Genomic DNA, 27,155 nt, shown 5'->3' with positions numbered 1-27,155 from the left:
TCTGTAGCCTGGATGAAGGAGGACACTGGACCTCACCTCTTCATCCCTGGCTGTGGCCTGTGCAGCTTTAATCCTGGCGCTCTCTCCGCAGTGGGGGCAGGGCATAGTGCCGGCATTTGGAGGACGTCCAGGTCTGCACATGATTGTGGCCATGTTCTTTCTGTCTCTACTTTACCTTTTTTATTTTCCGATAATTAAAACCGTGAGTCTCTAATGTCTGGATATAAAAATGCTCTGAGTAGACCCCTCAAAGCTCACTGCACAGCTGTGTTTGCATCTTCCAGTACTACGAACCTGCCCCCTTTATTTATTTTTTGAAGTGCTGGGGATTGAACACAGGGGCATTCTACCTCTGAGCTATACTCCACACCTTAAAATTTTTTACTTTTAACTGGGCATGATGGCGTACACTTGTAATCCCAGCATTCAGGAGGATCGTGGTTCATGGCCAGCCTCAGCTACTTAGTGAGGCCCTTTGCAACTCAGTGAGACCCTGTTTCAAAGTAAAGAATAAAAAATAGGGCTGGGGGGCGGTATAGCTCGGAAGTAGGATGCCCCTGGGTTCCATCGCCAGTACCAAAATAAATTTACTTTTAAAATATTTCATTTGAAGCCAGGCTTGGTGGTGCCTACCTGTAATCCCAACACTTAGGAAGCTTAGGCAGGAGGATTATAGGTTGAAGAGCAGCCTCAGCAATTTAGCAAGACATTGTTTCAATAACATATGAAAATTTGTTTCAACAACAACAAAAACAACCCCTCAACAACAAACAAACAAACCACATTATTTTGAAGCAGTGTCTTGCAGGTTGCTGGGCGCCTGTTGAGTTGATGAGGCTGGCCTCCAACCTGTGATCATCCTGTCTCAGCCTTCCAAAGTACTGGGTTATAGGTTTGTGCCTCTGTGAGTGGCTGACTTGTCCTTTCTTGGTGAGATCAGGGAAAGGCAGGAGAACTTGAGGCTGTGAGAAAGTGCAGTACTCACTGGGCAGGATGCCCTACTGGACCTCCGCCCTGCAGGAACACACTGGACTTCACAGGGAGTAAGCCTCCCCAGGTTCATGTAGGTGTTTCTGCCTCTTCTACAGAAAACTGGGCACTCTTGCTGACTTTCCATGGGGAGAACATCTGGGTAACCCAAGTGCCTTTCACCAAACCTCAGTAGGACCTGACATGACAGTCAGCAGTTTGCTTTTTCAGCTGTGTGCTTGAGAAGAAAAAAGAAGGCTTGAAGGTTTGAATGGCTATCGCTGTCTTTTGCGATCCACACAGTGTCAACAGACCCACCCTGTCCCTTCTCCATTGTGAGTGACTGCAAGGACTGAGGGGCACAGCCCACCCTGCATGGGGGACACAGCTGCTGTGCACCCAGTCTGTTTTTTTTGTGTCCACAAGACAGTTCACCAGCTGCTATTGATCTAAAAGACCCCCCACCCCACTACAATTGCGGCTGGCTCTCTGGGCCACACTACCCAGCGTAGTGTGCCCAGTTGTGGGTGTGCCTTAGGGGTCTTTAACCCTGGCCCTCGCCCCACTTCCCCCAACTCACTTTACCAACTCGCACCTCCCTGCGAGCCGTCTCCCAAATCCAAATCCAGCCCTGGGTGGCAGGGAACATTATGTTCGTCCAGCCTGGCTGTGTTCCAGAAAGGTTAACAGGGATCCCTTACCTGGGGGAGGGAGGGAGGGGGATGACACTTTGGTGACCTCTTCCACAGTCTACCTCACCTTACAGATCACCGCTTGAAACATGTGGGAAAGGTGAAGCACTATTGACTTCAACTTTTAAAGAGGCCAGTGCTGTGCTCAAAGCATGGGCCCATGGTCCTTTCCACGGGACCCGCACCCTCTAGACGTCTGCATCGGGTTTCCTTTTTCCTTCAGGTGTTGAACTCTAAGGAAAGAAAAGGGCCCCGGGTCTTAGTGATGCCACAGTTTCCCCCACCACACTTTCCACTCTGACAAAGGGGAACATTTGGAAAAGCCAACAAATAGCAGCAGCTCTGAATGCTGGCCAGGTCCCTGGCGGGGACCGTGCTGGCTGGAGCCAAGCGCCGAGCTGAGCGCGGCTTTGCAGCCAGGGGCATCTCAGTAGCATCTCAGGACCGCGCAGCTTGGGCCACAGGATGCGCATGTGCAGGCACCTCCCGGCCCAGCATCTTGCTCTCTGGAGCGCCTCCAAGTCGGGACCCGCCAGAGTTGTTGTAATATCCAGCCCATGGCTGATTTGTTAGGAAACACCTTCAATGTGCAATGGTAGAAAATCACCTAAATCTCCTTAACACAAGCGGGCAGCCGGCCGCGCGGGCTGTGCTGTACACGCTAACTCAGAAAGGCAGCAAATTCTTCCTGAGCTGTCACCATTGAAAATTTATGCGGCACATTAGTTCCTCCCTTGTTTGCAATGCTGACTGTGGATGCGGGCATTTGATTTCTTCTCATTTTGCAGATGAGTTGGTTTGAAGACTGGAATTAAAACATGAGTGGCTTGTCAGATAACAGCAGCAATGAAGATACCAGGAAGTCTAGAACTGGGACGTGTGTGTGTGTGTGTGTGTGTGTGTGTGTGTGTGTGTGTTTCGTGCTGGGGATTGAACCCAGAAGCATGTACCTCCAAGCTACACCTCAAATCCTTTTCATTAAAAAAAATTTTTTTTGGTGGTACTGGGGGTGGAACCCAGGGTGTTTTCTACCTCTGAGCTATACTCCCAGACCTATTTTGTACTTTATTTGGAAACAGGGTCTCACTATGTTGCTGAGAGCATCACTAAGTAGCTGAGAGTGGCTTTGAACCTGTGCATCCTCTTGCCTCAGCCTCCGAAGCGCTGGGATTACAAGCGCCACCATGCCCAGAAAAAAAAAAAAAAAAAAAAAAAAAAAAAAATTGCAGTACTGGGGATGGAACCCAGGGGCATTCTACCTTCAAGCTACACACCCAGCCTTATTTTTAAGTATTTATTTTGAAACAGGGTCTCACTGAGTTGCAAAGGGCCTCACTAAGTAGCTAGGCTGTCCACAAGCTGTGATCCTCCTGTCTCAGCCTCTCAATTGCTGGGATTATGAGCGTGTACCACCATGCCCAGCTTCATTTAAAAATTGAATTAGGCTCTCCTTAAGTTGCTGAGGCTGGCCTCGAACGTGCAATCTTGTTTCAGCTTCCCAAGTACTGGATTACAGGCATGTGTTACCACCCCCAGCTGGAACCTCACTTTCTTTCTCTTCTCTATTTTGCTTTTCTGATATTGTTTGTATGGGTTTACCTTGATCAAATTGGGCCCTAAATGTTTTTGCAGTAAGCATGTAGATTCAGTTTGGAAGGAAGGAAGCATAGGCCAGGGCTGTTCCACAGAATGTTCTGCTATGAGGCTCAGTCTGCACTGTTGCCCAGTTTGGTAGCCACTAGCCAGGTGTGTCTATGTAAATGTGACTAATATAATGTATGATCTGAATGTAAAAAATTATTTAATTTTAATTAGCCTAAATTTTTATTTAAATACCCACTTGTAACTACTGGCTGCTGCATTGGATGGTAGAGATTTATAGGTCAACCTATTCATTGTACAGATGGAAAGTGAAACCCAGGGAGGTCTTGGGTTCATGCATAGTTAGGAGCTGACCCAAATCCTCCGACAGACTAGTCACAGCCTAGGGTGGTGGTGCACGCCTGGAATCTCAATACTTGGGAAGCTGAGACAGGAGCGTGACAAATTTGAGCCTAGCTTCAGCAACTTAAAGAGGCCATGTTTCAAAATAAAAAATAAAAAGGGCTGAGGGTGTAGGTCAGAAGCAGAATGCCCTTGAGTTCAACTCCTCTTAACATAAAATAAACAAATCAACCAGTCAAAATATTAGTTAGCTACCTTTGATTGATAAAATAGCAGTTTCTAGCTGGGTGTGGTGGCACAGGCTTGTAATCCCAGTACTTGAGAGCTTGAGACAGGAGGATCTCAAGTCTGGGGCCAGCCTCAGCTACTTAGTGAGGCCCTCTGCAACTTACAGAGACCCTGTTTCGAAATAAGATAATAAAATCAGCGTGTAGGTGTAGTTTGGAGGTAAAATGTCTCTGGGTCCCATTCCCAGTACAAAAAGAAAAAATTAGAGTTTCTGGTATCTCAACATAGTATTTTCAAGATATTTTACCTTTAGAAATAAAATAAACAAGAGCCGGGCGTGGTGGCGCACGCTTGTAATCCCAGCATTCGGGAGGCTGAGACCAGAGGATCGCGGTTCCTGGCCAACCTCAGCTACTTTAGTGAGGCTCTTCGCAACTTAGACCCTGTTTCAAAATAAAGAATAAAAAATAGGGCAGGGGGTATAGGTCGGAGGTCAAATGCCTCTGGGTTACATCTACAGACACGCAAAAAAAAAAAAGAAATAAAATAAACAAGTAAATACTAAAACACTACGACATTATGTGCCAGGTTAACCCTCTGGCACAACTGCCTTGTGTAAGAAAGCAGGGCCAACCCTTGGGAAAACTGGGCTCCTAAAGACCAGCCTGTTGTTCCACAAAGGGCCCTAGGGTGGCGCTGTTGTATAACTTCTGAGGCTTAAACTAAAAAATCCCAAGCAATGAAAATCCCGTTTTTCTTTCTATTCCTGCTCTGTCCACCTTTAACAGTTTATTCTTTTATGTCCAGATCTTTGAATATTTTACCTCTAAGAAGAAAGAGAAGTAAAATTCTCTCTATAAGTCTACAAAAATAGAATTACATATGTAGGGGAAAAGAACCTCAGGTTTGGTTATGGTTCTAAAATATATTGAGGATTCTATACAGATTAACCTCAGCAGGGAGCTTGAATATATATATTTATTGATGTTTCCAAGAGGTAAATATAAGATGATATAAAGACTAAGTCATCAGTACTCTGAGGTCCTGCTCTTTGAGGACATTTTTGTTGTTTTTGTACTAGGGACTGAGCCTAGGAGCTTTCTATCTCTGAGCCTTATCTATAGCTCTTTAAATTATTTTTTTATAGTGAAACATGTGTATTTATGTTTATAGCAACACCATTAATAATGGCCAAATTATGAAGCCAACCTAGGTGTCCATCAACAGATGAGTGTATCACAAAATTGTGGGATATACACACAATGGTATTCCACTCAGCAATAAGGAAGAACAAAATTATGTCATTTGCAGGAAAATGTATGAACCTGGAGAACATGATGTTAATTGAGATTAGCGAGTCATAGAAAGTGAGGGGTCATGTATTTTTTATCATATGCAGAAGCTAGGGAGCACCTGGGATAAAAGAGGGGCTTCAGATAATGGAGGAGAAATCCCAGCTGAGTGAGGGAGGTGGTTTAGGGGAGGGGTGGGGAGGAAGGAGGAGGAGAATCAGTGAAAGAAACACTTCTGTTGACATTATGCACATATGTGAGAACACCAAGGCCAATCTCAATATCCTCTATAGAGAAGAGGGGGGAAGGGAGGGAGCCAGGAAATTCCACCAAGGCCTGTATGCATCCATGCCACTATCACTGTGAACTACATTATGATGTGAAACTATAATACACCAACAAATGTATAAAACACATAAATAAAAAATAAAAATTTTGAAATGCGGTCTTACCGAGTTGCTGAGGGTCTAACTAAGTTGCTGAGGCTGGCTTTGAACCTTCTATCCTCCTGTCTTCGCCCCCAAAGTACTTGGATTACAGGCATTTGACACCACACCTGGCTTTCTGAGGACATTATTAAACAGATCTCAGATCCGCTAGCTAATGAGACTTGGTTAGAATGTCCTTGCTGGGAATGGCTGAGATAGCACGTTATGTGTAGACTATTGTGGGTTAACACATCTGACAGATAATGTGCAAGTTTTCATTGTGGGTTTTCTGAAGGCCTAACTAAAGGGTGGATTAAGAATTTTGCTTATAAAAAACTGCAATGGTTTGGATATAAAATATTCCCCATGAAATCTCATATGTTAGGACATGTAGCCAAATTTGGAAGTAGGATGTTGCTTGAGAAGGTTACTGAGGGCCATGACCTTGGGGATTGTCTTTTCCCAGCTCCCTCTTGTCTGTCTGTCTGTTTCTCTCATCTATCTACCATCTCCCTACTTCCTGAGTGCCAGGAGGTGAGAGGTCTTTTCCTCCTTTGCCACGACCTGAACGCCTGGCCTCTGAGGTCAAGGACCAATCACTGAAACTTCTAAAACTGTGAGCCAATAAACCTTTCTTCCTCTAAATTTGGCTTATTTTGGTCACAACAATAAAAAACTTACTAAGCAGCAACATAAGTGCTTCTAGAGCATCTGAGGCCCCCAGATTTAGCACCTCCCATCCTATTAATGTATTATTCTCTCTCCTGGAGAGAACACTTCATGTAGACATTCAGTAATGCCTTGTGCTTTGTAATTCCCTTAAAAGTTAATGAACGTTTTAGAATTAATTTTAATAAATGTTGATTAATTGCAGTTTGACTTGCATTTTGAAGAACAAAGGCACCCCACTGTATTTGGCAGGTTTTTCTTCAGTTGATCTAAAGGTCCCCACAGCAGATGGCAGTGTTGCTCTGCAGATGCTACTGGGCAATGCTGGTGCCAAGACTCTAGTGACAGTTCCCACATCTACTCTCCCAGCCAGCACCACACTGAGAAAGGCACCTACCTCCCCACCCCCAAATTAGAGCCTGGATGGAAGGAAAGGACTCAGGAGAATTCCAAAGCATCACTGTGATTGCTGGTGCAAATTCAAAATATGGCAATTATTTAAACCCTCTGTAATATAGTTCAACCAAGTTTTTAAAAAATATATATATATTTTGGTTGGTGCATTGTAATTATGTGTCATAATAGGTTCAAAGTGATGCAACATGCATGCACACAGAACTTAGAACTTAGTGTGTTTCCCTCTGGATCCCACCCCACTTCCCTGCTCCTTATACATGTTAGTGAGACTGCTAGTGATATCATCATAGATAGACACAGCATTATTTGGACCATTTCCTTCATTAGTTCTCCTTTTCCCCACTCTATCTCTCCCCCCCCATCCATTTCCAGTATTTTATTGGTTTCCCTTTTCATTCATCTGAAGTCTTTTGTTTCATATTTTCTCGTTAGCTTCTGCATATGAGAGAAAACAAATAACTCTGGATTTTCTGAGTCTGACTGATGCCACTTAGCATAATATTTTCTAGTTCCATCCATTTTCCTGCAATTGACATATTTTTGAGTAAAATTGTATTGTATGTCTATGTCACATTTTCTTTATCCATTCACCTGTTGACAGATACCTAGGTTCATCCCATAGTTTGCCTGTTGTGAATTGTGCTGCTATAAACATGGATATGCATGTTTTATTATAGTATTTTTATTGATACATTGTAATGATACATCTTAATTGAGTATAAGATGGTAGAGACATATGTGCATAAGACACTCATTTAGTATTGTATTCTGACTTTAATTATTTTGGAAGAATATTGGTGAGTGGCACATCTTGGTCATATAGTGGTTCCATTTCGAGTCTTCTGAGGAACCTCCACACTGATCTCCATAGAGGCTGTACTAATTTGCCATCATACTAACAATGTGTAAGAATTTCTTTTCCCCATTTCCTTGCCAGCATTTACTACTGTTTATTGTCTTGATGATTGCCATTCTAATTGGAATTACTGACTTGGATCAGAACCACATCTATGAATAATGTGGCCAAAGAATTTAAAAACAATTGCTCATGGTGTGGTATGGTACATGTGTTTGTGTCAGGGAACCAGAAAATGGACAAGGAAAAAAGAAGAATAAACAAAATTATAATATGTATGGATATCTATCATCTAGCTAGCTACACTACATATATTATGCACAGAGTCTGTAGCCAGCTAATAGTTACCACCACAAGGGTGAACATCCTTATGTTGTGGGTTCACAGAGAGGGAGCCTAACTGGGAACGTTAACTCTCTAGAAATTGAAGCACCAGGACTAGTGATCTCCAAAGGGCATTTCTGGATCTGACATTCAAAAAAGTTTGTAGATATTTTCCTACTCTCCATCACTTTGGACATCTTTAGAATTTACAAAAACAGACTGCTGCCCTTCAAATCACACTGGCATGGGTGAAGACACAGAGTTGGATTACTCTCAATGTCATATCTTATTTGGTTTTTCAATGCTATTTAGCAAGACTCCTGTCCAAATGGCATGTGATGGTGACCAAGGCAATTAGAGAGATTGATTTGGTATGCATGATTTCATTCTCTGCTTCCTACAGTGAGAAATGAAGGAGTCCATCAGGGCCCAAGATAATCAAATTTGATTTTGCCCAAATTAAGGCATTAATTTTTTAAATTGTTTTGGTGTTATAACAACACTTAAGGTTAACTTAAGCCTCATTCTTTTAAAAACAAATATCTCAGAAAGAGGATTTTCAAAATTATATTAAGTTTACTTGTCCTTTCTAAAGGTCTTTTTGTCCCTTTTACATAAGCCATTAGTTTATGGTTTTAGAAGATTGAAAATGCAGTAACTTTTCAAATTAATTTTGTTATTTTCTGAGCCTCTTTGTATTTGGTATTATGTCACGTCAATCTGTTCATTAATTTTAGTTTTTTTCATCTCACTAGTATTGTTTTAATGTCATATGAAAGCATTAAAAATGCCATAGAATAATAACCTTGAACAAAACCAGCATGGCTAAAACAGCTCTGATATTTTCTGGATATTGATTTCCTAATTGGATTAGAGTCTCCCTTTGACAGAATTCCAAGAAAATAAAGGGCCGGGCCATGATTCACACCTGGTTGGATCTCATTCCAGTGACCACGAGTGAAACTCATTCATTCAACAAACTCTGATGAAGGGTCTTCGTGGGCCTGGCTCAGCGTGGCCAGCACTGCCAGTGAAAGCGCATTCCCGGTGGCAGACAGGGTGAGCAGGCAGGAAAGGCGGCCTGAGTTTTGGAGTCTGTTTCAATCTGCTTTTATGCCTGCCTCCAGGAAAGGAAGAGCCCTTGGGAACTACTGAGGAGAGCTGGCATGGCAGGTGGCCCAAGAAGGGATGCCGACGACTTCTTCATTTGCCCGGAAACGATGTGTGGTTTCTAGGCAACAGCCCAGAATTTGTGGGAAGCTCCTGGGCCATCCTCAAAGACGTTGCAGCTACTCTAGGAGTCTAGAGCTTGAAGGTGGAACCAGCTTTTCAGTGTGATGAGGCCGGCAGACAGCTTTTGAAATGATAGCTGATGGGGAATTGTGCTTTGCGAGATTTGGAGATGTTAAGAGCACTGTGAGTCTTCACCAAAATTTTCTCTCCAAATATTTATACCGCCTTATGACCATAAAATGCCTATTTCAGGAAAGATTAATTGGTTGATGTGGCCTTCTTTTAATTAAGTTTTCTGCTTTTTTTTTCTTCTAATGACAGATACTGCTGATGGGGCAAGCCATGTTGGCCTATTAAGGTTCAGGTATCTTGCCCTGCCCTTCTTGTTATACTCACCTTCCCAGAGTTGGCTGGGTGTAATGTACTTTGGAAATATATAATCAGAAATTTACCTTGTAGTAAATGTTTTCAGATACCTTAGTTCATTGAATTCTCACAACAACACTATGAACCATATATGACATTTCACTGAGGATTAGAGAAGTTTCATATCAGGATTTATCCCATTCTGTGAAATTCTAAAGTGCGTGTTGTCACCAGGTAAAGCCATCCTCACGGGTACCTGAAGTGCACAGTGAGAGGTCAGCTGGGCTGTTCTCCATCACATGGACCAAAGCATCAGTAGTCTCCAGCAGAGAGAGAGCCGACTGGGCAATAATACTGTTACTTAGCATCTTCATCCACCTTTATACTATAAAGATTTATGAATGCATCTGGTAATTTCTTAGCAAGACTAATTAATACACAGCATTGTGGGTCTCAGCATCTTCGAGAAGCAGCAGAGGCAAAAGCAGACGTGGCATCCATTCAGGAGCTGGTTATCTTAGTCTTTTTCACAATGCATTGAATTTCCTGTTCTTTTACCTACTAAAGGGATGCCTAAGCACTGGCATCCAGCTAATTGGTGAAGATAAAGAGAGAACTTCTGAGTGAGTCCCAATTATAGAAGAACTGGAGTAGATATGCAGATGCTGGCATTGGGGCTGGGGTGCAATTTGTCATGTATGTAGTCTTAAATAGATTTCCGGGATGTTAATTTAATTTAAAAATAAAAGTTTAAGGGTAAAGTGCTCCCAAAAGACAAAGAAGTCATTGTAGAGCTTGTCTTTGTGATAAAGAGAAAATAATAGAGTTAACCTAGGGCCCTACTTCATAACTAGAAATAGAAATTAAACAGAGCTGGCATTTTCAAGAATTACAGTGAAATAAATGAAACAGTGCCCAATAGGATCTGCATATTTCTTTTCTTTATCTGATAACTATCAAAGAACTTTGAATAGTTAAATTGTATTGTAACTATGGTTCATTAATTTACACATGACTTCTAATGTTCTACATGTCCAATTCTGTTCTTTAATGTCCCCAAATCCTTGTGATCTCATGGCTGGCAAATAAAGTGTATTTGTCACATTTGCTAAAAAGAGTTTTAAAAATGGTTCCCCTATACCACGGTGGTATACAGAATAGGATCTTGGAGACCGTATGTCCTTCATTAGAAAGATCCATCTTAGTGTTTTTAAGGAATATCCAATAGCATATAGCTGTGATGATGCACACCTATAATCCCAGTACTTGGAGGGCTGAGACAGGAGGACCACAAGTTCAAGATCAGCCCCAGCAGCTTAATCAGATCCTTAGCAACTTGGTGGGATTCTATTTCAAAATAAAAAGGGGGGGCCGAGGGTGTAGTTTAGATGTAAACTGCTCCTGGGTTCAATCCCCAGTAACACACACACACACACACACACACACACACACACACACACACACATCAAAACAAAGCAAAGCAACACTGAGTATCTCTGAGGAGAAAAATATCACATAACCAACATCTTTGCAATGCTGAAAAATATGTAAATCTCTAGAAAAAGTTACCTGCATATATTGCTGTTTGTATAATCATTTCCCATCTGCATGAAAGTTAATTTTTTTCTTTTTTTTTTGTATTGCAGACTGGACCCAGGTGAATTCTACCTTTACCTCCATCCCATTTTTTTTTTAAATTTTGAAACAGAGTCTCATTAAATTGCTGAGAATCTCCCAAAGTGGCAGAGAACGCCCTCAAACCTGCAATTCTCCTGTCTCAGCTTCATAGGTACTGGAATTACAGGTATTTGTCAACATGCTTAATTGAATTTTAAAAATTTATTATATTTGAATTTTTTCTGAAATAAATCTAGAAACTAATATTAAATGTGGCAAGTAAAATTTCATATTGACTCTATCACATGGCTCTAAAATTTTAGGCTGTCTCCTAGGGCTGGGCAGAATTTCATTATTTTCTCCAAAGTGGGGTTGCCAAAATGATACTCCAGATCTTCCTATCTTCGTGTTTAAGAATACCTGAAATCGAAACTGTGTGATGATTTCTAGACCCTCAGCAACTTAGATGCTTCCTCACTGTTTCTGCTCGTTATATTTATAAAAGATGAAAGGATGATATGATTCTCTTCTTTATAGCTGGGTAGAATTCCATTGTGTGTACTTCCTATAATTTTGCAATCCATTCATCTGTTGATGGAGACCTATGTTGGTTCTATATTTTGGCTATTATGAATTGTGTTGATATGAACATGGGTATGCATATGTTACTGTATGTTACTGTAGTTCTCTGATTTCAACCCCTTTGGATAAATACCCAGGAGTGGTGTAGCCAGATCATATGGTGGGTCCATTCCCAGTTTTCTAAGGAATCTCCACAATGATCTCCATAGTGGCTGGACTAGTCTGCATTCCCACCAACAGTGTAAAAGAGTTCCTCTTTCCCCACATCCTCACCAGCATTTGTTGTTATTTGAAATCTTTATGCTTGCCACTCTGATTGGGGTTAGATGGAATCTCAGCATAGTTTTGATTTGCATCTCCCTGATGATTAATGATGTCGAACATCTTTTCATGTATCTATTGGCCATTTGTATCTCTTCTTTTGTGAAGTGTCTATTCAGTTCACTTGCCCATTTCTTGACTGGGAAATTCTACTCAGCTATAAAGAAGAAAATCATAACATTCGCAAGAAGATGGAAAGACCTGGAAAACATTATGTTAAGTGAGATCAGCCAAGCACAGAAAGGGAAGGGACATATGTTTTTTCTAATATGCCCAAACCAGGGAGTATTAGGAATAGCAGAGAGACTTCAGGTAATGAATGGGAAACCTCAGCAAATCTAGAATGGAATAATAGGAGGGGAAAAAGGCTGAGGTTGATTAATGGAGGAGCTATATCTGAATACGTGTAAAAGTATGAATATAGCATGGCCAACCTGGACACTCATTGTTGGGGGGGGGAAAGAGAAGTGGGGGGAGGAAGGGGACCAAGCACAGTCTGAATGTATGCCATTTTTAATATGTTCCACATAAAAATAAATAAATAAATAAATAAAGATGAAAGGGATCTATTAGTCTTATTTTTCCTTTCTTTATAAATTACAAATATATTAGTTCAAATAAGTGCCAGGCACCCATAAAACCCCAAATGATGCTTTTTCAATGTATAAAATGCTTGAAAGTACATTTTTTTTTTCATGGTAGTAGGGACTGAACCCAGAGGCATTGTATCTCTGAGCTCCAGGCTTATTTTAACTTTATTTTGAAACAGGGTCTCACTGAGTTGCAGAGGGCTCATGAGCTTGCTGAGGCTGGATATGAATCTGCAATCCTCCTGTCTCAGCCTCCCAAGTACTGGGGTTACAGGTATTCACCAATGCACCTGGCTTTCATGTATATTATAAACTTTAATATTCCAGATATTCACAAAATAATAGTGAGCATCAATAACCCCCCAAAATATATTGTTGATAAATAATATTTATTTGGACCATGGCTAATTTTCACATTTGAGTAATTCTCTCATCCACATATTTCGATTTGACAATGATTAAGTTTTAGAGTTGGGAATTTAAGGATTGATATAAAAGTGAATAGGATATTCTCAAGAAGAGGATTAGGATTTTGCCTGGGGAAAATTGGTATTTTCTCAGTCTGTGATCACACTGGTGAAGCTTAGAAAGTAATTCTAGGCTCCTAAATATATTCGAAGACCCTGAGACATAATTTTCACTCTGATGAGCACCTTCAAGGAGGTAGAAAGGCAGCTGTGTTAAGTTCCTTGTGGACTGTAGGGTAGAGACAAAGACCACAGAAACAAGGCCAGAGGTGTGGTGGTGAGGCCAGTTGAATATTTATGGCATGGCAGAATAATATTTTTTATTTATCTCAAAGATTTTTACTTTTATAACTAAAATTTGGAACAGAAAAAATATGCCATATTTTTCCTTAAAATGTGAAGGGAACATTTCCTGAATATGAAAATAATGATAAAGCATACTATTACAAGAGATAATGTTTAATGAGAAAAAAAGATCTTTGATTCCTGATACCCCAATATTTTGGCTTTACTCTGAAAAATTTTCAGACAGATTTTTGTTAATAGTGGAAAAAGGGATATGTTTACATGCATTCATATACAATATATTCAAAGTATAATTGTTTTCAGGGTATCATGTGTTAATGAAGGGATATCAAATTTGTTTATTTTCTAAAACAGGCAATGTGCCCATGGTTATATGGAGAGAGCAGTAGTGTTTCCAACATCATGGGGACATTTCTGATGACTGTTAAATTATGTGACAACGCCGATTTAAGTTTATTTTTTTAATGTGGGGTAGAGGGATGACTGCCCTAGCCACGGTGCCAACTCTCAGTAGCTTGGCACAATGAGAACTCCCCACTGAAGAGATGATGATGGTTTATGAAAGTAGCTAAGAATCATATGATTGGCTTCCTTCCTTCCTTCCTTCTTTCCACTGGGTATTGAACCCAGGGGCATTCTCCCTCCTAGCTGCACCATCAGCCAGTTTTATTTTTTGTTCTGAAGCAGGGTCTTACTAGATTGCTGGAAGTCTAGCTAAGTTGCTAAGACTATCCTCGAACCTGTGATCCTCCTGTCTCAGCCTCTCAAGCATGTGGAATATCAGTGTGTATACCACACTTGGCATGCAAATCTAATTTCTACATAAAAGATGTTTACTGTGTATTTTATCATCTTAAAATTATTATAAATTGTACATAAGAAGGGTGTCTTTTGAGTCTGGTGTGGTGGAGCATGCCTGTGATCTTCAAACTTGGGAGTGTGATTCAGGAGAATTGCAGATTCTAGGATAGCCTTAGCAATGTAGCAAGACTAATAAGAATTAGTAGCAACCTAATAAGAACCTGTTTAAAAACAAAAAATAGAAATGGGCTGGGGGTTAGAATGCTCCTGTGTTCAATCCCCAGCAACACACACACACACACACACACACACACACACACACACACACCACACACACTTCTTACAATGTCTTTTAACACAAGGAGACAGGGTAGGATACTACCTAACAAGGCACAATAGTGACAAACTGGTTCATGTAACACAATAAAGGGATCTTCTATACAAAGACACCATCTCGACAGAATATTAGAGTATCTGTCACATATGAGCAATATTAACTATTTTCAATAATATTCTTTTATTCTAGAAGTAGGCTTTATTAAAAAAAAACAACTTAGTCAAGCATGGTGGTATACATGTGTAAAGTATTTGGGAGGCTGAGGCAGGATGATCACAGGTTTGAGGACAGCCTCAGCAAGTAGTGAGACTCTCAGCGACCTAGTGAGATCCTGTTTGAAAACAAAAAATAACATAGGGCTGGGAGATATAGCTCAGAGGTAGAATGCCCTTGGGTTCTATTCCCAGTACCACAAAAAGAAAATAAAGCCCCCCCAAAAACAACTTAATTTTTTCTATACCAAACTTATGTCCAATAAGTATTATCCATAGGTATCATTAGTACATTCTGATTCAGTAAAAGTGCTACTGAATGTTGAGCTTAATTTTGAGTTGAGCTCATTCAAGTTTTCTCAACAAAAGGATGCCAGGCAAAATTTAATTAATAAAAGCAGTATATAAGAAGTTATATAGATCAATCATATCTGGAGAAGCAGGAGAAAGTAAAAAGAATGGTTATAGCTCAGAGGTAGCAGGAAAATTAAAAATGGAAAATGGAATTACAATGCCAGAAAGGGAATACAAAGGCAAGGACTTGCAGTCTCATCTGTCTTTTAATTTTTAACAAGAAAAATCTGGGGCATTTTGACAGGCCTGTTTTGTGGTGGTGTGAAACACCAAGGAAGCTTTTGGACTTGGAGATTTGTAAAAGAGATATAGTCATTGATGTCAGTGTAAAGGAACAAAAAATACAATGTTCCTGAGCAGTTAGAATAAGCTTTTCCCAGGTCCATTTGGAGCAGACACTGAAATTCAAGATGTAGAAGGGCATACGTTTTTAACTTACTCTATTCCTGTGTAGACTAATTTAGAAGGCTGAGGACTCCCTGGGCCTCTAGAGAGGAACAGATTTGTTCGGATATCACGTTTCATTTCGTACAAGTCCCAATCACCTCATAACACTCACCTGTGACTAAACTTGGTGAAACATGTGTGAGGCATATGTAACTTCAGCAAAGTGAGGTATCTGTGAATGTTTTTAAATTGAGTAAAATAGTGGAAGATATATAGGGGATTAATGAGGTTGTTAATTTCTGAGAATAATACATTATTGGTTGATAATAGGGATTAGTTATGGTTGAATTTATCCACGTGGTAAACAAAGCCAGGGCAACTATTTCAGTGGAGATTATAGCTAGCTTTAGTGAAGAAGTTTTAAAAAAGTTACTGAAGTTATCTATGTTGGGAGTAAGTTTATGGTCAACATAAAATGCCTGAACCAACAGTGTGGAGTGAGGGGTACAGTTTAGCTTTTCTTTCCTATTGTCTTCTTGTATAAATTACATATAAAATGCCAGAATGCTAAAGCTTCTGACTTTTAGACATTAAACAATATATTGGACTTAAAAACAGACTATTTTTAATACCCTTTTGGCTTCTCTGTAGCAAAATTGAGCTTTAAAACGATACTGTTCTTAGAAGCTCTCTTTATGATTTTAGAGTTTAATTTCTAAAATTCTGACCCAGAAAATGTTGATTTAGGTCAAAATTTGTTGAGCAGAACAAATTTATTGTAAAACTTACAAAGAAAGTGAGATGTTCATCATCTCACCTGTATTAGGTGTGGCAAGCAATGGCCACGAGGTTTTAAAACAATGTCACATCACACACAATTTGTTTCTTTCCACAATGTCACAAGGTTTATTGACCACTTAAAGATTATAACATGAAGAAAATTATTGATAAAATTGTCTAAGTTAAGCTAGTTTCAGATGCTAGGCAGCCGCTTTGTCAAAGCTAATTAGCTATGAATGAACATTATACGATACACTTCACGCTAACAATTTGAACTAACAATTCTAACAAGTATACTAGACTAACACTTCTAACAATTTATTCCAAACAAGTATACCAGACAATATACAAATCCTATTATTAGAGCACTTCAAAAAAACAAACTATAAAGAAGCTACAAATTAGAGACAAATATAACAAAACAAGTCCAGGAACTGAAGAGGAGATTCCAGAAGTTGGTCTGTTTGCTGAAGGCTGATCTGGAGTGAAATTATTGGGTCAGAGTCGCATGGCAGACTCTTTGTGGTATAAGCTGTGTGTCAAAAGCTGCCGTTTTATAGTCTTATTTTTGTGAGTGCTTTCATGTGTCTTTGGCAGGCTTAGCCTTTTCAGACACTTGTCAGTAACTACATATGTATTGATGATATAAATCCATGTGAAAAAAATTATGATCTAAGGATTCATTATCAACCGTAGCACAGGCATGTTGGTTTGTGCCATATGGTGACATGTCAAAACAAGTTGTTTATGAGTTCCTGAAGTTATTTTTTTAAGTTCCATTCTCTATATATCATGTCTCAAATTAAATTTAATTCTGTAAATAATATTTGGGCTATTTTATTAAATGAAGAATATTAAAAAATACTTAAGATTCTTGATAAATTTCAGCCCTTATAAATAAAGAGAAAGAGACATTCTGATTACCTAGAAAGGCTACTCCAATAAATTTCATGAAAGAAATTTGAACAGGATGGATCACAGCTGATAGATTTGGTAGATGTCTAGCCCCTTTGCCAATAGTCTGGTTGAACCACTATTATTCTTTATTTCATTGTTTCTAGAAGTTTTCTGGGAAGATACACAGGGAGGAGTTGGTCATTAACACTTTGAGAGTATAGTAGGTAGATATAAAAAGAGGTACTTAGTGGAAATAAGACAGTTGTGCCCAAAAGAAATAGACACAGGAATTTAGCATAATACAAAGCAATGATCACCTAAATTAACTTTTACATATGTTAATCTCAGAGTTATGAAATTCTTGACAAAAAGTAAAAAGTGAATAAGTGCAGCTGGACTTAGTCATGCACTCCTGTAATCCCAGTACTTGGGAGGCTGACATTGGGATCGTAGGATTGAGACCAGCCTCAGCAATGTAGCAAGGTCTCCAGCAAGTTAGTGAAACCCTGTTTCAAAATAAAAAGGGCCAGATGTGTATGAAAAGGGGCAGAGGGGTTCAGTAAACTGCTGGATGAAGGAGCAGCAGACAAAATGGAGCCCCACATACATTTAGCAAATGTACTTGTATATTCTGGAAGAAATAGAACTAAATTAGTGATTTTGGATTTGAATTCTATCAGTAGTAACATCAGGTTAATGATATATAAAATAAAAATAAATATAGAGAAAGAAAGATGGGGGAAGGAGAGGATATTCATATATTTTAAACATATGATTAGTTTAATTTATAATTTATTAGTCATAGTAAAAGATTAACAATAAAAACTAACGATAAAACAGAAAAATACAATAATAAACTGTCAATGGGAATTTATTTAAAACTCCTAAGATGTTTATTTCTAGAACTTTCTATGCAATACTTTCGGATCAAGGTTGGTCTAGGGTTAATGAAGCTGTGGAAAATGAAACCACAGGCAGGGGCCCACTAAGGTTAGCAGTTATCAACTTGATTACACTGGGAGTTCCTTGGGGCAGCAACTGTGCCATTTCTTCATATGTCCCAGCAGACACCAGCACAGAGCCGTGTTCAGTAAACTGCTGGATGAAGGAGCAGCCAGACAAATGGAGCCCCACGTACATTTAGCAAGTGTACTTGTATATTCTGGAAGAAATAGAACTAAATTAGTGATTTTGGATTTGAATTCTATCAGTAGTAAGATCAGGTTAAAATATATAAAATAAAAATAAATATAGAGAAAGAAAGACATGGGGAGAGAAAGAAAGAAAGAGGAGAGAGAGAGAGAGAGAGAGAGAGAGAGAGAGAGAGAGAGAGAGAGAGGATATGAATAAACAAACCTACCATAGTTATTTATTTTGAACTGGAGCCCAGTTAAGTTCCTTAAAGCTGCCCTTCTCCAGTGTGAGATTCAGATAAACACTGCTGTGCAGTGAGTATTGAGAAACCTTCACAGCAGTTTGAGTAGCTGTATGTCCCTTGAAATGAATAATGAAAAAATTGGGGCTTGCTTGTCATATATCTCTATTTTTAATTAGTTTCTTATTCAGTGATGAATTTTTATTGACATTTTCACTTATAACAACATGTTATAGACTGGAAAAATAACAAAACTGTGAATTCATCACTGAGAGGACTTATAACTCTGAAAATACTATATAATTCCCAAATTACTCACATCTGACAATGAAAACACCCCTAAATTTTAAGATCTATCTTTGAATTTTAAAATCACACAGAAGTTCTTCCTTGATATTTTTCTCTCTCTGGGTCTTCAGTACTCATTCATTTCTTGGTTGATTTACCTGGCTACAAGATTCCCAAATAAATTGAGAATGGCAAAGAGCCTGCATGTTTTGGCTGCACCCTGGGCTAGCTACCAGGGCAGTGGAGAAACAAGCCAATCTTCTTGGTTGCCCGTTTGCTGTGTAACTAAGAAGTGCTTTCTCCTCAGTGGGAGCCATATATTTAGGGCACACTGGGATTATTTCTTGGTAATGAATCCTCCATCCTGACATGGCTAAAACTAGTGCCTCTCATGTGGAAGGGAGTGGACAGGAGCAGGAAAATATAATATACTATGCAGGTATCTGTTTTTTTGTAACGTTCAGTTCAGGGCCGAATAGTCTGGACTAGAGAAAGCCTTTGGATTGCTCTGTCAAATGGGATAAATCATCTTGCTTGCAAAATGAACAGTGGGATTAAATGAGCCTCAGCAGTTTCAGAGCCGGGGCACCCAATTCCACACTTCTGACTCTGTTAGAGCTCCCATTGATTTTAATGATGATGTTCAAAGATTCAGTCTGTCACACCTAGATGAGAACTGGCCTTATAAAATGTGCCTGGAGCTGGTGGATTTTATCAGTAGATGTACCAGCAATCACCTTGGCGGAAAATACTTGTAATTGGCTTAACTCTAGCTGTTTGCTATTAATCATTTCTTCTGAAATAAGATAATTCAGTGTATTCTGCCCAGTTATTTTGTAGTCTCATGGAACACTGCTTGGGTAGAGAACAAAAATAAGTTTGACTTCTTTATTCCAGCATTCCTTTCAAAAGATAGTTAACTAAGTATTCAAGGATGATCTACTAAGCCAAGCAAGTGAGGGAGGGACGGGGAGGGAGAGAAACAAGATTTTCCATCCAACAGACAACTAAGATTAGTTATCTGTAGAGATTCATTATTTATGTTAGTCTCTTACCTATCTCTAAATTGTATTGTTTGCTTTTATTGTTGCTAATTTTTAGGATTTCTAGTTGGAATATTAATATACCTTCAGATATAGCATTTGGAAATATTTTATCCCATTCTATCAGTAACTTTTAACTCTGTTTACATTGTCTTTGGATATACAATAATTTTTTTTAAATTTTTTAGGGAGTTTGTTTACCCTTCTGTTGCCTGTGCCATTGAAATCATATCCAAGAAATCACTGCCAATTTCAACGTTGTGAGGTTTTATGACCCAGATTTTCTTATAAAAGTTTATAGTCTTAAGATTTTTATTTAGGTCTTTTATCTATTTTGAGTTAATATTTGTATATGGGATTAGGTAAGGGTCCAATTTTATTCTTTTTCATGTAATTATTATTTTTCAACAATATTTAATTAAAAGATTATTATTTCCTCCACCAAAATAAAATAAAATAAAATAAAGACCAAAGAGACCAAAAAAAAAAAAAAGGATGATCTAACAAACATAGCATTCCAAGTATACATTAGATAATAAAAATATGCTAGTTTCACAAGAGGGGAGTTTAATATTTTGACATATATATTCTTATATGCTTTGCCAGCTCATAAATGCCTCAGAGATTATTTATTTTTAGTTATTTCTCAATTGTCACAGAATTCCTGAATGTCATGTTAATGTTTAAAAATCAGCCAGGCATGATGGTGCATGCTTGTAACCCCGCTACTTGGGAGGTTGAGACAGGAGGGTCAGGGTTCAAGGACAGCCTCAGCTACTTAGTGAGGTTATCCGCAACTTAGTGAGACCTTGTTTCAAAATAAAGAATAAAAAATAGGGCTGGGGGTGTAGCTCAGTGGCAGAGTGCCCCTGGCTTCAATCCCTAGTACCACCTAAAAAAAAAATACTTCTCTAGAAAAATATTAGGCAGTTCCTTCCTCCACTTAAAATTATATAAAAGGGTCTCACTGAGTTGCAGAGGGCCTCACTAAGTAGCTGAGGATGTCCGTGAACCGCGATCCTCCAGTGAGACCCGGCTTTAAAGTAAAGAATAAAAAATAGGGCAGGGGCTGTAGCTCGGAGGTCAAATGCCCCTGGGTTCCGTCCCCAGACCCGCAAAAAAAAAAATTATATAAAAGGATGCGTAATTGTTGGGAGCCATTAAGGCCTTCCCCGAGATTGGTGTCTCTGACTCAGCTGACTGTCTTTCACCCAGAGTCAACAAGATTTTGGGGTTATGGAAAGTTCAAAGAGGTTTGAAAGAAGATCAGGTGGTGATGATATGAGGGTACTGATTGACTTATCTGTAATGTGTGCGTTTTGTATTGGTCTTTATTGTATTTTGGTGGTGGTAGCATGAGAATGTTGATTGACTTGTAGCTGTGTATAAATACCTCTGGAAAAACAAAGTCGGTGTCGGCGCAATAAAGACGAGATTGACCCAGAAGCTGCATTGGCCAGGAGCGTCTGCATGATAGAGAATACTGACCCAGGCATAGTCGTCGACCTGTAGGAAATATTGACCCACGAACAGGGGTCGAACAGTAGAGATAGTAGGCTGGCGGCTCCCCCACGTTAGGATTAATAACTCTTCATCCTCACGCCTCACTTCAGAACCCGTACTCTTGCCGGCTGGCTCCGGCACGTAATACTAGTAATAACTAAAACAATTAGATGTTAAGAACTTTTCAGCTTCTAGGCAATTATGTCAGATAGGTTAGATTATGCTGAGGCAATAGACAACATCTGGATTTTAGGGACTTAGAGCAACAAAATTGTTCTTAGTCTGTAGTCCTCTGCAGGTCTGGAGGACTCTTTGGAACAATTGTTCCCTAACCTGCAACTTAGTGAATCTGTCTTCCCGTGGAAACATCATCTGGAAGATGTGACTGTCTGAGGCAGTGTGATAGAGAAGCCAGCCGAAGAGCTCTTCAGTGGTTCCATCTAGAATGATTAAGTTTTCCTCCCTCTTTCCCTCCTTTCTCTCTGTCTCTTTCTTTTCTTTCTGCCTTGGTGATGGTGATGGAACCCAGAGACTCATGCATGCTAGCTGCATGTTCTACCGCCGAGCCACATCGTCAGCCCCACACAGGTCATTTCACATTTATTGACCAAAGGCAGTCAACAGGCTTCAGGTATTTCCCAGAGGGAGGACAAACCTGGAAGGAGAGGGGAACTGGCAACACTGGTGAGCAGTAGTAATACTTACCACAATAATCAAATATCACAAATATCACCACATGTGGTGGTGCACGCTTGTAATCCCAGCATTTGGGAGGCTGAGACAGGAGGATTGTGGTTTGCGGACAGCCTCAGCATCTTAGTGAGGCCCTTTGCAACTCAGTGAGACCCTGTTTCAAAATAAAGAATAAAAAAATAGGGCTTAGGGTGTAGCTTGGAGGTAGAATGCCCCTGAATTCCATCCCCAGTACTAAAAAAAGAAGTCAGTGTCTTCTTTATACACTTTTATTGTGTATAAATTGATTAGAATTTATAGATGGCCATTTAAACAATGAATGAAATATACAATTTCTTTTATCTAGCAATTTCAGCTATGTAACTAAACTTAACTGAGTACTTACTATGCACCAAGTACTTACACTTTATTGTATTTAGTGCTCAGCTTTCAGAGTTTATTCTAAAAAAATGGTGGGCATACATGTAGAAGCCCCATAGTAACATTCTTAAAACTAGAGAATAATTCACTTATCCACCAAAAAGGAACTAACTAAATAACATATCTACACAATAGTGTAGTATAATTTGGGGTCTTTGTTCTTGCCCATTATCTACTACTGACTGAACAAAATTAAAAGGAAGAAAAATAATATCGTTACATTTAAATGTATATAGAAAAGAGTTTGAAAAGATATAGTTCACTCAGCGTAATAAGAGTAGAGAGTATTTTCTTCTTTATACTTCATAAAATGTACAGTATGAGTACACATTTTCTATAAAATAACATTTTTTGTTTTAAAATAAATTTCAATCATTTGTTTTTATTGCTTCAATTTGCAAAAGGCAGCATCAAAAGATACACTTATAAAAGACAAGTAAGACAGACTTTAATAAAAACTAATAATCAGCTGAGTGTGGGGGTGCTTGCCTGTAATACCTGTACTTTGGAAGCTGAGACAAGAAGACTGTGGATTTGAAGTTAGCCTTTGCAATTTTAGAGGCCCTCGCAACTTAGCAAAACCCTATTTCAAAAAAATAAATAAATGAAATAGGGCAGGGGTGAAGCTCAGAGGTAGATTGCCCGTGGGTTCAATTCTCAGCATCAGAAAAGAACAACAATAACAAAAAACTAATAATTTTATTGCCACATTTTTTTTTTTTTTTGGTGGTACTGGGGATGGAACCCTTCTACCTCTGGGCTACTCTCCCAGATCTATTTTATATTTTTATTTGAAAACAGGGTCTATTAAACCAGCGAGGCTGGCTTCAAACCTGCATAATCCTCCTGTCTTTGCTTCCCAAGCACAGGGATTACAAGCGTGTGCCACCACGCCCGGCTTGCCACATGTTTTAACTACAAAAAGCCTAAGATCGCATGGTATATTGCTTTGTGTGTGTGAACAAAGGAAAATTGCCAGAAGAGGCCAGAAGTAAGAATGGATGTTGCCTTGAGTTATTGAAAAAACTTCATGGAAGAAAAACAGTTCATCTCTCTCTCTTTTTTGGGGGAAAGGGGGCACTGGGGATGGAACCCAGGGGCATTGTAACCTCCAAGCTATACCCCCAGCCCTATTTTTTTAACCTTTAAAAATTTTTTTTTGAAACAGGGTCTCACTGAGTTGCAGAGGGCCTCACTAAGTAGCTGAGGCTGTCCACGAACCATGATCCTCCAGTCTCAGTCTCCCAAATGCTGAGATTACAAGGGTGCACCACCATGCCCAGCTACAGTTCATCTCTTAATAGTGGCTGTAGTTGAAAATTTGCTGTGAAAAGAAAACAATACAACACTGTTACATTTAGATAGGCATCAGTGTTACATTTAGGTGGTGTTTAAGGACAAACAAGAATATAGGCCTTTCACAGGTAAAGGGACCTACTTATGATTAATGCCTGCTAGTTTCAGAAGACAATTAGGAGTCAGAGAGAAGGTTCCCACCCATTATCTAAAATATGCTTCTTGCTCTATAATCAAAAATATATAATTAAAATATTTTCTTCGGAAAAAAATCCCTTGGATTTGGTTTTATAAGAAAATTGATGTCATAGTCAGCTGTGGTGACACATGCTTGTAATTCCAGTACTTGGGAGGCTGAGACTGGAGGATTGAAGGCTTGCACCAGCCTCGGCTACTTAGTGAGACCCAGTTTCAAAAGAAAATATTCCTTTTTTATTCTTTAAATAAAAGAATGGTATAGCTCAGAGGTAGAATGCCCCTGGGTTCAATCCCCAGTTCCACAAAAAATGAAAGAAAATTAATATCATGAAAATATATTTGGATGAGTATCTAATTTAGACATTCTCTTAAAAAATAGTTGACTACAAAACCAACCTTTATATAAATAAAAAATCAAGTATTGGCCTGTTAACTTATTTCAACTATCTTTTTCATATCTCCTTTTCTACTACATGTTTCAAATAATCAAATCTAGAATTATTTTCTATATTACCAGCCTAGTATATTATATCTTGGAGAATAAAGTCAGTATAATTATTAAAACATAAATTTCTTTTCACTTCTTGGATGTGGGCAAGTTCCTTGGTCCTCAGATGAAAAGGATTTATGTTTCTTATTGATTGCCTAGAGAAACCATTTTTTATAGTAAGGGTACTGGATTATGCAACAAAATTATTATTCATTTAGTTATAGATTTTTCAATTCTGAGTGGAAATCCTATTCAGGTCTCAAGAAAACTATTTTCTTGTATTTTTATCAATTTGATGAAGATCAAAAATTTTCCTCAATAGAATAAAAATTTCTAACCAATATGTACTGTGGCATTTATTTAAATGTATCAGATCAGGGCATTTTTTTGAAGAATTTCTTTAAGTAGTAAGATAAATTTAAATAGTATTCTGGTTGTAAGCAAATGTTCTCTAGGCTTGTTTTAAACCAAATATATTCTAAATAATTCAGTTTCAAACCCAGCCATTCTCTATCTATAACAGTCATAGAGTAAATATATGTATATTTCTTCAGTATTTTTTCAGCTTAGGGTTGCCTACATGGCTGAGTTGATTAGAAAAGTATACATAAGCCTAGTACTTAATAGAAAAAAGCACGGCCCTATATATCAAGAAAACTGCAGAGATCTAAAACATTAGAAAGCTTTGTTTCAGTTATTTCAATTCCTAAGATAGTGTTGCAATTATTTGAATATATACCTTCTCTTTTTTTCTTCCCAAAGGAAAAATGAAAGTGGTCCAGGCAAATGGTGAAATATTGAGTGTGATTTTTCTATTCCAATTTTAAATGAGCTCAAGAAAAATTAGATGATGCTGATTGCAGCTCCAAGTTTCCATTGTGCTTCAGTGCTAAATAATAAAAATGAAATATATTTTTATAACTCGTAGTGCAATGGAGCTGCAGTTGGCTGGACCACACAAAATGAAACCGTTTTTGCCTGCACTTGGCAATGAAGGTTTTCTCTATTTATAGCCGGAATGGTGAAGGATTTGGGGGGAGTTATTTCTTGGTGGGGACGTGTTTCTGTCAAAGGATTTATAAAACAGAAAAAGAGAAGCCTCTGGCATAGAATGTGATGATCAATATGTAATATTATGGCTAGATCAATGACTTCTAATTTTCTTGGTCTGCAAAATGTCAACTGTATGAATGTATTGGCAGATTTCAAAAAAAGTTCCCAAGTAGAGCGCATGCCAAATTTAAGATTGTTTTATTATTTATTTTATTCATGAACATAACATTTTATTCCAGATAACATTTGTAGCCCATAACATCTTCAGTCTGAAAATGTTACCCTGTCCAAAATTTTCTTTCCCAACATTAGAAGGACCCCGATTGATTGTGGTTTCCCAAGGTGAGGTGTTTTTCATTCCCACAGGATTACATTGCTCTGAATAAAAGGTAAACGTCGTAACTTGAGAAGTTACAACAACTTTCTTTTAGGGTTTAAACACAGAGTTATTTGTGTGTAAAACATGATCGGATGATCGGTAGAACACCATGGCCTGCGGTCATCTGCTCCCATGCTTATTCCTGTGTGTTGTGGTGGTTTGTGAGTCCTTGTTCTATTGCACAAAAGTGTACCTTCCCTTCCCCCTTCTCTGCCCTTTAACTTCACCTCTTTATTCATCTCATTTTTTCTTTATCTTTGTCAATTTCTTCTTTAAAAAAAGCTTACAAAGTTATTATAAGATTAATATTTATTCTGGAAAGTTTGATCAAAATTGAAAAGTGTAAGTTAAAAACTGGCTTTTTCAAAATCACTTGTTATGCCAGGCATGCTGGCACACACCGTAATCCCAGTAATTGGGAAGCTGAGACAGGACAATTGCAGGTTTGAGGTCATCGACTGATAAACTTAAAGAGAACCTGTTTCAAATAGGGCTAGGAGTATAGCTCAGAGGTAGAACATTTCTGGGTTTAGTTCTTACACACACACACACATACACACACACACACACACACCATAATTAACTTTTTTATAAATTTCCCTTCAATATTTCCTTTGACAAAAGTTTTGATTTACAAAGTTGACATAATAACATATTAAACTTTATGTCTTCCACTTTTCTCTTAGCTTATGCAAATATTACATAGTCTTATTAGGATTTTTTATTATAAAATTTTATCAAAGGACTCATCTGAATTTTAGAGGCTTTGTTCAGTAAGGTAAAAGAAGACTAAAATCATTAAACCAATGCAAATTCTCTCAAATCTACTAAGTGGAATCTAAATTAAATAAATTCTCTATTATTCTAGGTAAGAGATTGCTTATCTAAGAAAAGTTGATTTCCAAGATTCTCTTTTTTACTGACTTGCAATCCTAGGAACTAAATCATACAAGAGATGTCAGGCTGGTAACAGATTCCGAGCCAGAACTGGAGTCTCTAATATGTGATGAGGATGATTAGAGTTTCACTGCTTGCTGAAGCTGTTTTAGAACCTGAGATCATCCTGTCTCAGCTTCCCAAATACCGGGATTACAGGCATGCACCACCACACCCAGCCCTCCAACCCTTTTTATTTGTTTTGAAATAGGGTCTTGCTAAGTTGCTGAGAGTCTCACTAAATTGCTGAGACTGGCCTCAAACTTGTGATCCTCCTAATCAGCCTCCTGAGTACGGGTGCCCTGCCACCCCGGGCCTGGTGAAGTCACATTTAAATGTGAAGAAAGGATGTTGTTAATTCGTCCAGAATAAAAGTCATAAAATGAGACACACGGGGTGTAGTGCTGCATAC

General features: G+C 38.8%; 1 protein-coding gene across 1 annotated transcript in view; it reads right to left on the bottom strand.

Moving 5' to 3' along the window:
• The window catches only part of B3GALNT1 (beta-1,3-N-acetylgalactosaminyltransferase 1 (Globoside blood group)), a gene marked incomplete at its 3' end in the record, with an annotated part of 569,595 nt that overhangs the window by 542,411 nt on the left and 29 nt on the right, over positions 1 to 27,155 (bottom strand). The window lies entirely within an intron of this gene.

The sequence above is a fragment of the Muscardinus avellanarius genome (assembly GCF_963383645.1).
Source record: "Muscardinus avellanarius genome assembly, chromosome: 5".
NCBI classification, from domain to species: domain Eukaryota; kingdom Metazoa; phylum Chordata; class Mammalia; order Rodentia; family Gliridae; genus Muscardinus; species Muscardinus avellanarius.
The sequence above is the reverse complement of the archived record's forward strand: the minus strand, read 5'-3'. Positions and strand labels throughout refer to the sequence as shown.